At 42.6% G+C, this 13,646-nt stretch overlaps 1 protein-coding gene and 1 pseudogene across 1 annotated transcript in view; one reads left to right on the top strand and one right to left on the bottom strand.

The window, feature by feature from the left end:
- The window catches only part of LOC145404649 (uncharacterized), a 392,001-nt gene that overhangs the window by 30,781 nt on the left and 347,574 nt on the right, over nt 1-13,646 (top strand). The window lies entirely within an intron of this gene.
- Nucleotides 2,355-2,473, bottom strand: LOC145404799 (5S ribosomal RNA; annotated as a pseudogene).

Here is a 13,646-nt window from a genome sequence, read left to right as displayed (position 1 = left end):
AACATTTAAGATGAGAGTGACCAACCTCACTCATCCCTGAGTGGCATTACGTGAGCAATAAACCCCAACCACCCCTTGGATATAAACCTTCACCAGCTCAATCCAACTGGAGCACAATAATTACCCACTAAACCAATAGGCGCCAAAATTTGGTTATATGGTTACCACCCAGCGTAGTAAATAGTTTTCTGGTGTATAGGAAACCATTTGGCTTATCACTATGTGTAGAGTCACCCATAGGCAGAAGGAAGAGGAAAGAATGAAGGAATGAAAGACAGAAGAGGGAGTGTAAAGTCACCCGTAGGCAGAAGGATGAGGAAAGAATGAAGGAAAGAAAGATAGAAGAATGTGGAAGGAAAGAAGGATGGAGGAGAGGACAGGGCAGACACCTGAGAGCAGCACTACACTGAGTGAGTGGATGGTAAGCGCCCCCACCTACCACAAATATTTATATATATTTATATATAGATATATCCAAATTCATGGAAAGAAGCCAATATCCACCCAGTTCCGAAGAAAGGAAGTTCGTCTGACCCTTCCAATTACAGACCAATAGCTGTCACATCTTCTCTTGGTAAGGTATTTGAAACTTTAATTAATAAGCACATTGTTAAACATCTTGAATCCAACAACTTAATTAGTGAAAGACAATATACTCAATCTCTTAACTCATACCATTCATCAATCAATTGATCTTTTTGGAGAAACTCATGCAGTAGCTCTTGATATCTCTAAAGCTTTTGACAGAGTATGGCACTGTTCCCTGCTGTCCAAACTCCCTTGCTATGGACTAATGTCTTTTGTTCCTTTGATTTCTTCATATCTTAGTGACAGGAAAATAAGAGTAAAAGTAGATGATGTATATTCCAATTTCCACTCAGTTAACGCCGGGGTGCCTCAGGGATCAGTTCTGGCGCCAACCCTATTTCTGGTTCATATTAATGATCTCTTATCTGTCACCCACAATCCCATTCACTCATATGCAGATGACTCAACAGTACATAGTTCATTCACACTCAGACATCCATTTACAAAGTCTAATATCTCCACATCTCAACTCAGTACAGCCATCTCCGTAAATCAAGATCTATCTACAATCAGTGAATGGGGACAAAACAACCTTGTCTCTTTTAATGCTAGTAAAGCTAAATATATACAGTTTACTAATAGACAGATATTGCCAGATTCGTACATTACCTTCCGTGCTACTAATATTCCCATCTCCAAAAGTATTGAAATTCTTGGCGTCTCACTTAACAATGCCCTCAGCTGGACCTCTCATGTCAGATAACTTGCTAAAACCGCCTTAAAGAAGCTTAGATTATTGTACAGAGTCCGTAACTTCTTCGCCGATGAGCAGTTAGCTATGATTTATAAGAGTCATGTGTGCTCTCAGCTTGAATATTGCTCACCCTTGTGGAGTGGCTGTGGAGAGGTTGCATTAAGACAACTAGACAATTCAGAACAAAGCTGTTAGAATCATTAACAACCTTGCCATTACATATAAACTACCTCCCCTGCAAGTAAGAAGGAATGTTGCCTCCCTTGCATTATTTTACAGATATTTTTTTGACAAATGCTCAGACGAACTTGCGTCCATGGTGCCACCTCTCCATGCCTTCCCTCGTGCTACATAGGCATCTGGTAGCGCTCATGACTAGAGTGTCACTCAGCCATATTGTAGAACTTCTGCCCATCAGAATTCTTCCATTCCCCGAACTGCATCTCTCTGGAACTCACTTCCCCAGATTTGTTTCCCTCCAAATTTCAACCCACAACTGTTCAAGTCTAACTGTTACAGATATTTTATGAACAGAGGACACCAGTAATCTGGTGTATGGATTATTATTTTTTTTTTACTCATTTGTTTTTCCTTCCTCCATTCTGTTATTTATTAAAAAAAAAAAAAAATCTATCCATATCTATCTATCTATCTGTCTATATATATATATATATATATATATATATATATATATATATATATATATGAGCCTCTCTGGTATATATTTATACATATAGGAGCCTCTGTGGTACAGTGGTAGAGTGTGCGTTTCACACACTGATTGACGAGGGTTTGCCTCCTGCCAGAGGTGTAAAAACTTTGGGAATCGTTCACAGACTAATGGTATGGGGGTGTTTCTCAGGTGAAATGGGAAGGGGAGGCCTCTACTTTCTTCCTAAGAACTTGATGATGCATGGCTGCTGGTACATTGAAATTCTGAAAGATTCATTCATTCATTCATTGCCAGATGCCATGTATCCCGAATGGGGTGGCCAAGGGCTTGAGTTAATTGTTTTACAGGGAGGGGCACTAATCCTCCACCAACCCCACTTGACACGTAGGGAGAACGTTATGCCAACAGCATCTGGTGTTCCCAGGCGGTCACCCATCCAATCACTAACCAGACCCAATGTTACTTAACTTCGCTGATTGGACGCGAAGCGGTGTACTCAACATGGTATGGCCGTTGGCTCATTTGTTAAACTTTTTTGATATTCACGGGTGCGACTTTTTCGTGCGCGATTCAGCTCCATGTCACAAGTTAAGAAAGGTGACAAAATGGCTTCAGGATAATTGGTTTGAGGTCCTCGACTGGCCTGGCAACAGTCCGGATCTAAATCCAATAAAACTGCTGGGCAAAGATAAAGAAAATTATGGCGGAGAAGAAGACACCCAATCTGGACAACCTCAAGAATGAACTGACAAATGTTTGGTGCAAAGGGATGTCCTTAGATTACTTTAGAGATCTAAGTGATTCCATGCCAAAACCCATCCAACTGGTCCTGAAAAACAAGATAAACATGATTTCATATTAATTAATGGTATTTCATGAACAAACATTGTGATATACTGTGATTTCTGTGTTTTTTAATACAGTAAAAGCTCGTTTAACCGGCATCTGATGCATCGGCACATCCGTATAACCGGAACGCAAATTTGATCCGGCATAGGGTACAAAATTTTCCGGATACTGGTCTTTTTGTATGTATTGTAGTGTACACTCATGATCACTAATTTCTGCTCAGGGGTGCCCCCTTCATACCCCCATATACCCAAGGAAGACGGGAGGGGGGGACAAAACGAGCTCCACACGCTTCTACCCCAGCTCCCAGCCCTCCCCATTCCCCTACCCCTCCCCATACCCCTACCCCTCCCAGTTCCCCACTCGTCGTTCTTAATTGGCAGTTACATCTCAAGGTAACCTCATACTTACACTCATAGTTACATTACTAATACACAAATATAAAACACTAGGATAAGTAAAAGGTATATAATATGACTATGAACATGCTGCAGCAAGAAATTAATGCATTATAATGTTGACAATAAAACCAACACGTTAACAGCTGCCATCCCAGGCGTCATCTGTTGGGTGTTTGCATGCATCTGTGTCTGTGCCTACATGTTTGGGAGTGTTTATGTGTGTGTGTGTGTGTGTGTGTGTTTGCAAAGCAGTGCACCCAACACATGAGGCCTAAGGTGGCTGTTGTTAATGTTTTTGTTTTGCTGTCAATGTCATAATGCATTAATTTCTTGCTGCAACATGTTAATAGTTATATTCTTTAAACATATCCTAATGTTCTTTGTTTGTATTAGTAGTGGAATACAAATGTGGGCGATTGTGTGTGTGTATGCACCAACACAAGATTGTGCAAGCAGAGTGAGAGAAGAGTTCTGGACAAGTGTGGAAGTGTTCATGGAAAAGTTTGGAAGGAATGAGAGAGTGTTTTTGATTGGTGATATGAATGGTAAAGTAGGGAATGTGAAGGTGGATGGAATAGTTGGTGAGTGGGGTGTGCCTGCTGAGATAGATGAGAATGGCAGTGCATTAGTGGACATTTGTGCTGGGAGGGGGTTGGTGATAGCCAATACCCTCTTCAGGCACAAGATGATCCACAGGTATACATGGTGAGTGATGAGAAGGATGGGTGGTGAATTGAATGAAAGGAAGGCAATGATTGATTATGTGTGTGTGTGTGTGTGGATGAAAGGATGCGAAAATGTGTAATGGATGCAAGAGCTTATAGAGGTTGGGGGAGTGGACTTTCTGACCACTACTTGGTGGTGGCCAGAATCAAGGTCCAGTTAGGATGGAGAAATAGAAGAAGGGAGGGACGGGAAGAAGGAGTATTTGTAAGGAGAGTGGAAGGGTTACAAGAGGATGAGAAAAAGGCAGAGTATAAGAGAGAAGTGGAGGAATGATTGGGCAAATATGAACTGGAGCAGATGGGGGACGTGGAAGGTGTGTGCAGGATATTTACAGAAGAAATATGTGCAGCATGTGATGTGGTGTGTGGGATGAAGAGAAGACGGAGGGGTGTGCAAGGAACTGCATGGTGGAATGAAGAGGTGAGAGAGGCTGTGGCACAAAAGAAGAAAGCATACAATGAATGGATGAGAAATAGGGGCGTTGAAGAAGTTGAGAGGTGGAAGAGAGAGTTATATGTAGAAAGAAAGAGAGAGGTGAAAAGATTAGTAAGAGAGAGTAAGAAGAGAGCAGATGAGGAATTTGGAAAGAACTTGAGTGTAAAGTAGAGGGACTGTAAGAAAATGTTCTGGAAAGAGGTGAAAAGAGTAAGACTGGGTGGAAGTGAAGTTAGCAGGGGAGTGAAAGATAAAAATGGTAGATTACTAGTGGAGAAGGAAGAAAAATTGAGCAGATGGAGAGAACACTTTAAGGAATTGTTGAACATAGAGGATGGAAGTAATGCGAGTATAAGTGGCTGGGGAATGGCTGGGAGGAGGAGGGAGGTGAGAAGACAGGAAGAAATCTGTAAGATAGAAATTGTGGAAGCAATGACGAAAGTCAAATTGGGGAAAGCCCCAGGAATTGATGGAGTGTGTGGTGAAATGCTGAAGTATGGGGGAGAGATAGTAGTAGAATGGATGTGGAAGATGTGCAGATTGGCCTGGGAGGAAGGTAGAGTCCCGGAGGATTGGAAGTCAGGTATAATTATTCCCTTGTACAAAGGAAAAGGGGAGAAAGAAGTGTGTGGTAATCATAGGGGCATCTGTCTTCTTAGTATAATAGGAAAAGTGTATGGTAGGATGCTTATTGACAGAGTTAGAGAAAGAACAGAGGAATTAGTTGGAGAAGAACAGGGAGGCTTTAGGAAGGGAAGAGATTGTGTAGATCAGATATTCATTCTTAGATCTTTAGTGGAAAAGTTTCTAGAGAAGGGAAAGAAGTTGTATGCGGCTTTTCATGGTTTTGGAGAAAGCATATGACAGGGTGGATAGACAAGGATTGTGGAAAGTATTAAGAATATATGGAGTAAATGGGAAGTTGTTGAATGCTCTGAAGAGTATGTATGATGCTGCTAAGGCTACAGTGCGTGTGGATGGTGAACTGAGTGAATTTTTCTCTTTGGAGGTTGGGTTGAAACTGGGATGTGTCATGTCTCCATGGTTGTTCAATCTGTACATGGATGGGGTAATAAAAGAGGTACAAGGTAGGGTAGTGGATGTTGGAGTGGCCCTGGTGAGAGAGGATAGTGTTTGGAAACTCCCTGTACTGTTGTTTGCAGATGATACTGTGTTGTTGAGTGAAGACGAAGGGGAGCAGCAAGGCTTGGTGGATGAGTTTGGGAGAGTGTGTAAGAAACGGAATCTAAAGGTGAATATAGAGAAGAGTAAAGTGATGGTCTTTGAGAGGAGTGAAGTCAGTGAATGTACAGCGAGGTTGGATGGTGAGGAACTGGAAAATGTGAGTACGTTTAAGTACCTGGGTAGTGTGATGAGTAAGGATGGAGGTTTGGAGGGTGAAGTGTTTGAAAGGATACAGCAGGGAAGAATGGTTGCTGGTTCTTTGAAAGCAGTGATAAGAAACAGGGAAGTGAGCATGGAAGTGAAAAAGTTACTACATGACAGTATTGTGATACCAACTCTAACGTATGGAAGTGAAGCTTGGACGTTGTTGGAAGGACACAAGTCAATAGTGAGAGCAGTGGAAATGAGTTATTTAAGAGGAGCCTGTGGAGTCACATGGAGAGACAGGCTGACGAATGAGGATATAAAGGAGCATTGTGGTGTGGATGTGGATGTGATAGGAAGCGTTATGAGGAACACGCTGAGGTGGTTTGGCCATGTGGAGAGGATGGAGGGTGAAAGACTGACGAAGAGAGTGTATGTGAGTGAGGTGGAGGGGGGAAGAGGGAGGGGGAGGCCGAGGATGAGATGGAGGGATGGGGTGGAGAGGTATATGAGAGAGGGGGGTGTGAGTTGGGAGCAGGGTAGTGAAATGGCGGGGGACAGGGTGACTTGGAGGCGATTTGTTTGTGGCCACCCCAAACGGGATTGAGACGTCTGGCAATAGATAGATAGATAGATAGATTTCTTTTCCACTAACAACAATTCTACCTGGTCCCACATTAATGACTTAATACAAGCTGGTATGGAACTGTTTATACCCGGTCTCACATTAATGACTTAATACAAGCTGGTATGGAGTTTATACTCTGTCAACAGTTTACCAAAAGATCTGAACCCCAGAGTGGTTAGACAGCAGTTGTGCCAGAGCAACAACCCAAAAGTTTTTAGCAATTAAACCCCCTTAGTCACTTTAATGGGGGGCACAGTGGCCTAGTGGTAGAGCATCAAGCTCGTAATCGGGGGATTGCAAGTTCGAGCCTCGCCCGGGACTGCCGTGTTGGGAGTGGTAGCTCGCTCCTGTAACCTAGCAGGGCTGTAAGATACAAAACAGGGCCTAGCTTGGGGGAATGCCATTTCTCCCATTTAATCACATTCATGTTGCTGCAAACCATGCAAAAGCAGTAATAAATCATGCCAGGAAAACTTTCTTCACATACCAAAATCCAAATTATTAAATAATCCTAATGATAATAGAATATTCCAGTCAGCTGTCAGTTCTTTCAGTAATAACTTTAACAAGTCATCACCAATCCCCCCACTAAAATCTTCTGACAGAAACATTGTAATTGACCTTCATGGAAAAGCTAACATTCTTGCCAGTACTTTTGCCATATTTTCTGCCTTAGAGGAAATTAGGCATAACATTCCCGTACCAGAACTTGAATCTCTTGAAATTGCTTTACTAAATATTCAGACTTGATATGTACAATATATCCTAGACAATTTACCAACCAATAAAGCACGAGGTGCAGATGGAATTCCTCAAATCATTGTGAAAGTGCTCCCCTGAACTTGCTCATGTTTTAACTAGATTATTTATTCATACAATTGATGCATAATTATCAATTCCTTAATTCTTGGAAAGAAGCCTACAGTATATCCACCCAGTTGAAAAGAAAGGAAGTTCTTCTAATCTTTCTGATTACAGACCAATAGCTGTCACATGTTCTTTTGGTAAAGTATTAGCATAGAGATTTTTATTAATAAACACAGTGTTAAACATCTTGAATCCAACAGCTTAATTAGTAACAACATCTTGAATCCAACAACTTAATTAGTAACAGACCCAATATATTTTGTCACGAAAGATCCACTGTTGACATACCCAGTCTCTTGACTCATACCATCCATCAGTCTGTTGACCAGTATGGAGAAACCAGTGCAGTAACCTTTGATATTTCTAAAACTTTTGACAGAGCATGGCACCATTCCCTGTTATCCAGACTCCTTTTCTACAGCCTGTCATCTTTTGTCACACTGATTTCCTCATTCCTTAGCAACAGAAAGATGGGAGTAAAAGTAGATGATGTACTGTATGTTCCCATTTCCACCAAGTTAATGCTAGAATGCTGCAAGTATCAGTCCTGACTCCAACTCTGTTCCCAGTGACCTTTTATATGTCACCCATAATCCCATGTACTCATATGGAGCTGGCTCAGTGCTCCATACTTCCTTTACATTTAAACACCAGTTCATCTACAGTATCCATATTTATATACCTAGGCTGCTTCCCCCAAGAAAGGGAGGTAGCCAAGACAGGATGACACTCCCAGTTTACTCATGCACACAAACACATTCATTCGCATCTTAGCCCCAAGGGGAGACAGGACAGATCCTCATTGCACCACATCGCACTAGGGTCAACTGAACAGTGCAGTCAGCGACATCCGCAGTGGGGCCCGACAGCAGAGCTGGTTTACCCCTGGCACATCGTAATGGACCCATCCCCTTACCTGCACCTGATGTGATCACCTGATCAGACCAAATGCAGGAGAATATCCCTTCAGGGTTGCGTCATCATTTATTTATTTATTTTTTTTATCCGTACTAAATGGGGTGGAGAGGTATATGAGAGAGGGGTGTGTGAGTTGGGAGCAGGGCAGTGAAATGGCGGGGGACAGGGCGATGTGGAGGCGATTTGTTTGTGGCCACCCCGAACGGAATTGAGGCGTCTGGCTATAGATAGATTTTTTTAATGCAAAGAAGAAGAAACGAAAGGCTACGTGCCTGCAATAACTGTTTTTTCCAAAAGAAGAACAAAATACAAGAGAGAGCCAAGTTCAAGATCGTTTCATTTCGAGATGCCTGGACACACTGTGTTTGAAAGACTGGAGATCATAGGAAGCAGGAAATACAGACAAAGGGAGACAGTTCCAGAGTTGACCTGTTGCATAAATGAAGGACTGGGAGTAACCATTAACTCTTGCATTAGGGAGTTGGACAGAAAAGAGATGAGAGTTTGCTGCTAGACCGGTGCTACGCGCCCGTCGAAGAGGTGGAGGAATGCATGCAGACAGTTCAGAGGAACAGTATCCATTGATTTAGCGACAGAAAAGAGATAAAGATGCAACAGTGCGGCGAAGAGACAGAGGTTGTAGAGAGTCAGTAAGAGGAGGAGAGTTAATGAGAGGAAAAGCTTTTGACTCCACCCTATTGAGAAGAGCTGTATATGGGGAACTTCCCCACACATGAGAGTTGTACACCACACAGGCAGATAAAACCCGTGTATAGAATCAACAATTGTGTGGGGTTAAAGAAAGAACGGAGTCAGCTTAGCACACCTAATCTTTTGGAAGCAGTTTTTACAAGAGATGTAATATGATCTTTCCAAGATAAGTCCCGAGTAAATGATCCCCAGGAATGTTCAAGGATGATGCAGGATTAAGCTGAATATTGTTAAACATTAGTGGGTACACCTGTGGAAGATTTTGTCAGGTTGATATGTGTAAGAACTAAGTCTTTGATGCATTAAAAACATTATTATTTTTTCCCCAGTCAGAGATATGAGCCAAGTCAGACATTAGGTGTGCCATAGCCTCATCCCTTGTTTGTTGAAGTAACCGCTGAGATGGGCGTTGCGGGAACCGAATGGAAAGGTGAAGGGTGGAGTCATTAGCGTACGAATAGATAGAGTTAGATGTACAGCTTAGAAGTTTATTAACCCGCCCCATCCCGACGTTTTCTGGGCAGTGGTACGCCCCAGTCCCGACGTTTTTGGACCTTTTTTTTTTTTTTTTTTTGGCTCAAACATCCGCTTTTGGTGAGAAACATCGAAATTTCATAGAGAAATCGCTCACCTGAGGTTTAAAATACTCGATTTAGGTACGAGTACTTCCTTACCTGACTGGGTTTTCTAACAGGCTGGCACCAAAGAAAACAAGTTCTATGGGAGGGTAAATATTTTATCCACTCATAAACAGTATTTATTTATTTACTTGGTACGAATTTATATGTAGTACAAGAGTATATTGGTTTTCAAACAGTAATATAGGCATTATAAGCATTGTTTCACTCACTAACTCATCACCATTCATGACCTTTTTTTTCCCACATTACCTGATTATCATTTCTGACTGTTTCTTCCTCTAAAGCTATGTAAACTTTGTCCTCCACATTGTCATCGATTGGGGAATCACTCGCCCTGAATGTCTTTATTGGCCAGGTCACTGGTAACAGGTGAATTGCTGAGACAGTGGCGTGCAGGGGGGGTGGGGAGAGGTTATGCGGTGTAAGGCATTGTCCCTGCTTGGGATCTTGTAGAGGAATAGAGGAAGGAGTCCCGTGTATACGTGCCAAAAATCACTTGCGAAATTTGAAAATTGTGCAAATTAGGGACCTTGCAATGTTGCCGCGTTAATTCACGTCACCGGGACATGAGTGCACATCATGTGCGGACGTTAATTCATGTCGCCGGGACGGCGCGGGTTAATGAATAAAAAGAAGAGAGTTGGTGATAGGACAGAGTCCTCAGGAACACCACCGTTGATAGGTCTAGGAGAAGAACGCTGGCCGTCTACAACAGCGGCTATAGAATGACCAGAAAGGAAGCTAGAGATGAAGTCACAGATAGAAGGATAGAAACCGTAAGAGGGCAGTTTGGAAATTAAAGATTTATGCCAGACTCGATCGAAAGCCTTTGAAATGTCAAGTGCAGTGACAAAGCTTTCACCAAAGTCCCAAAAGGAGGATGACCAGGAGTCTGAATGGCAGGTGGGAAGATTGCCAGTGGAGCGTCCCTTACGGAAACCACACTGACGATCAGAAAGAAGGTTGTGATAGGAAAGATGCTTAAAATATTTCTATTAAGAATTGACTTAAAAACTTTTGAGATACAGGATGTTAAAGCGATTGGATGATAGTTAGAGGGTTGGGAATGGTCACCCTTCTTTGGGACTGGCTGAATGAGAGCAAACTTCTAGCAAGAAGGAAAGGTACAAGTTGATAGACAAAGATGAAAGAGTTTACCTAGGCAGGGTGTAAGCACAGAAGCACAGTTCTTGAGAACAACAGGAGGGACTCCTTCAGGCCCATATGCCTTGTTAGTATTGAGGCCTGTGATGGCAGAAAATACATCAGCTGAAGAAATTTTAATGTCACCCTTGAGGAAGTCAGAGGGGGGAAGTGTTGGAGGAACAGCATTGGAATCGTCTAAGGTGGAATTGCAGGAGAAAGTCTGAGCGAAGAGATCTGCTTTATCAGTAGAAGAAATAGCTACAGAGCCATCAGGATAGAAAAGAGGAGGGAAGGATGATAAGGTAAAGTTGTTAGAAAGGTTTTTGACAAGGTGCCAGAGGGAGCAGGAAGAATTTGAGTTGGAGAGTTTAGAGCATTTAGTACGGATGAAATAATTTTTAAAAAAGCGAAGAACAGACTTAGCATGATTCCGGGCAGAAACGTATAAAAGATGTGATTCAGGGGTGGGTTGGCTCCGGTACCTTTTATAGGCCCTCTCCTTGCTGCAGATAGCATTAGAACAAGCATGATTAAACCAAAGTTTTCTTGCATTAGTCAAAGGATGTGAGAATGGAAAATATGCGTCCATGCCCGAGAGAATAACCTCCGTAATGCGCAAGGCGCACTCAGATGGTTCCCAGCCATGGATGCAATAATCATTCCATGGAAAATCAAAGAAGTACTGCTTGAGGGCCTCCCAATCCGCAGCTCCAGAGTGCCACAGACGACATTTCTTTGGAGGGTCCACAGGCCGTACAGGAGTGATAGGACAGGTTAAGGTGATAAGGTTGTGATTGGAGGAGCCCAACAGAGAGAAAAGATTAACAGAGTAAGCAGAAGGATTAGTTGTAAGGAAGAGGTAAGCATGTTTTAGCTCACTCCAAGGCAGTCAGGGATATGGGTAGGGTGCTGTACAAGCTGCTCTACACATCCACAATTTCCCTCCAATCATTTCTATCACATGCAGCCACGCTTCCTTGCTCAACAGACATCCCTCTCACATCCAACGCTCTCCTCACACTGTCCATCCATCCTATTTGTGATCTTCGTCTCAGCCTTACACTTCTCACGTTCAATCAAGTTATCTTTTTCACCAATCACTTATCATCCATTCTCTCCATATGCCCAAAATCGCAATGTCCTCTGCCCAACTCGATCACTCGTCTCCTGCACAACTCTAGTTCTCCTTTGCACTTCATCATTTCTCACTTGATCATTATGTGTCACTCCACACATAATCCTCAGACACCTCATGTCCATTACATTCAAACTATTCCTCTCTGCTACACCCATATTCCATGTTTCAGCCCCATATAATGCAGTCAGTACCACAACAACCTCATACAGCCTTCTCTTTATATCCATTCTAAGCAAATGACATCTGTACGCTTTTTTCATTCCTCCCAACACCTTTCCTACTTCATTCATTCTAAACTTCACTTTTGCATCTATTCTTCCATCCACAGCAACATGTGACCCAAAATACTTAGAACAGTCTACCTCCTCAAACAGCTCACCATTCAGTACTATGTTCATCCTCCTACCATCTACCAGCCTCATACACTTCATCTCTTTACTTGTATTCTCATTTACTCTGAATTTCCTCCTTTCAAAAAACCTTCCAAACTCCTCTACCAACTGTCTCAGTCTCTCCTCTGCATCACTCACTTCATTTCTGCAACATTCGTGGCCTTTCCTCTAACTTTCGCTCTGTTGAGCACCACCTCTCCTCCTCTAAACCTCACTTTCTCTTCCTAACTGAGACTTAGCTGTCTGAGGCATCTGATAGCAAACCCTTTTTTGTATCCTCATACTTTCTCTATACTCATTTCAAAGCCAAAGGTTGCTGTTGTGTATATCTATGCAATGACTCATCTTCCTCTTGTGTTGTTGAACTTGATTATTCTGACTTCTTTACTCTTTGTTTCAGCTTTCCTGTCATTCTTTGACTAAATATATCTGCGCTGTCTACTTACCCCCTAATTCTACTGACTGAGAAAAATTCTTTGACTGTCTTACTTCTATGATGGAACACATTCTACCCATTTCTTCATTCTCTGAAATCTCCATTCTAGATTTCAGTGATCACCTCCACCTTTGGCTCTCCTCTCCTTTCACTGATCCACCTGGTGAACAAGCCTACATCTTTTCTATCCTTAATGACCCAGAGCAGCTTGTATATCACCCTACACGTATGCCTGACTGCCTTGGCGAGAGCTCCAACATACTTGATCTCATCCTTACAACTAATCCTTCTGCTTACACTGTTAATCAAGCCTCTCCGTTGAGCTCCTCCAATCACAACCTTATTACCTTAACCTGTCCTATCACTCCGGTACGGCCTGTGGTCCCTCCAAAGAAACATTGACTGTGGCACTTTGGAGCTGCTGATTGGAAAGCCCTCAAGCAGTACTTCTTTGATTTTCCCTGGAATGATTATTGCTTCCATGGCCGGGAGCCATCTGAGCGTGCCTTGCGCATTACGGAGGTTATTCTCTCTGGCATGGAAGCACACATTCCCTTCTCATATCCTTTGACTAATGCAAGAAAGCCTTGGTTTAATTACACTTGTTCTAATGCTGTCCACAACAAGTAGAGGGCCTATAAAAGGTACCAGAGCCAACCTATCCGTGAATCACATCATTTTTATGTTTCTGCCTGGAATCGTGCTAAGTCTGCTCTTCGCTTTGCTAAAAATAATTTCATCCTTACTCTCAACTCTTGAACTCGAATTCTTCCTCCTCCCTCTGGCACCTTGCCAAAAACCTTTCTAACTAACAGCTTTACCTCATCATCCCTCCCTCCTCTTTTCTACTCTGATGGTTCTGTAGCTATTTTACTGATAAAGCAGATCTCCTTGCTGAGACTTTCTCCTCCAGTTCCACCTTAGATGATTCCAGTGCTGTTCCTCCATCACTTACCCCCCTCTGACTTCCTCATGGCTGACATTAAAATTTCTTCAGCTGATGTATTTTCTGCCATCACAGGCCTCAGTACTAACAAGGCATATGGGCTTGAAGGAGTCCCTCCTGTTGTTCTC

The sequence above is a fragment of the Coenobita brevimanus genome, chromosome 64, assembly GCF_032717465.1.
Source record: "Coenobita brevimanus isolate Jiangsu-jjx chromosome 64, ASM3271746v2, whole genome shotgun sequence".
Taxonomy (NCBI): domain Eukaryota; kingdom Metazoa; phylum Arthropoda; class Malacostraca; order Decapoda; family Coenobitidae; genus Coenobita; species Coenobita brevimanus.
Note: the sequence above shows the minus strand (reverse complement) of the source record. Positions and strands in the feature narration are given on the sequence as shown.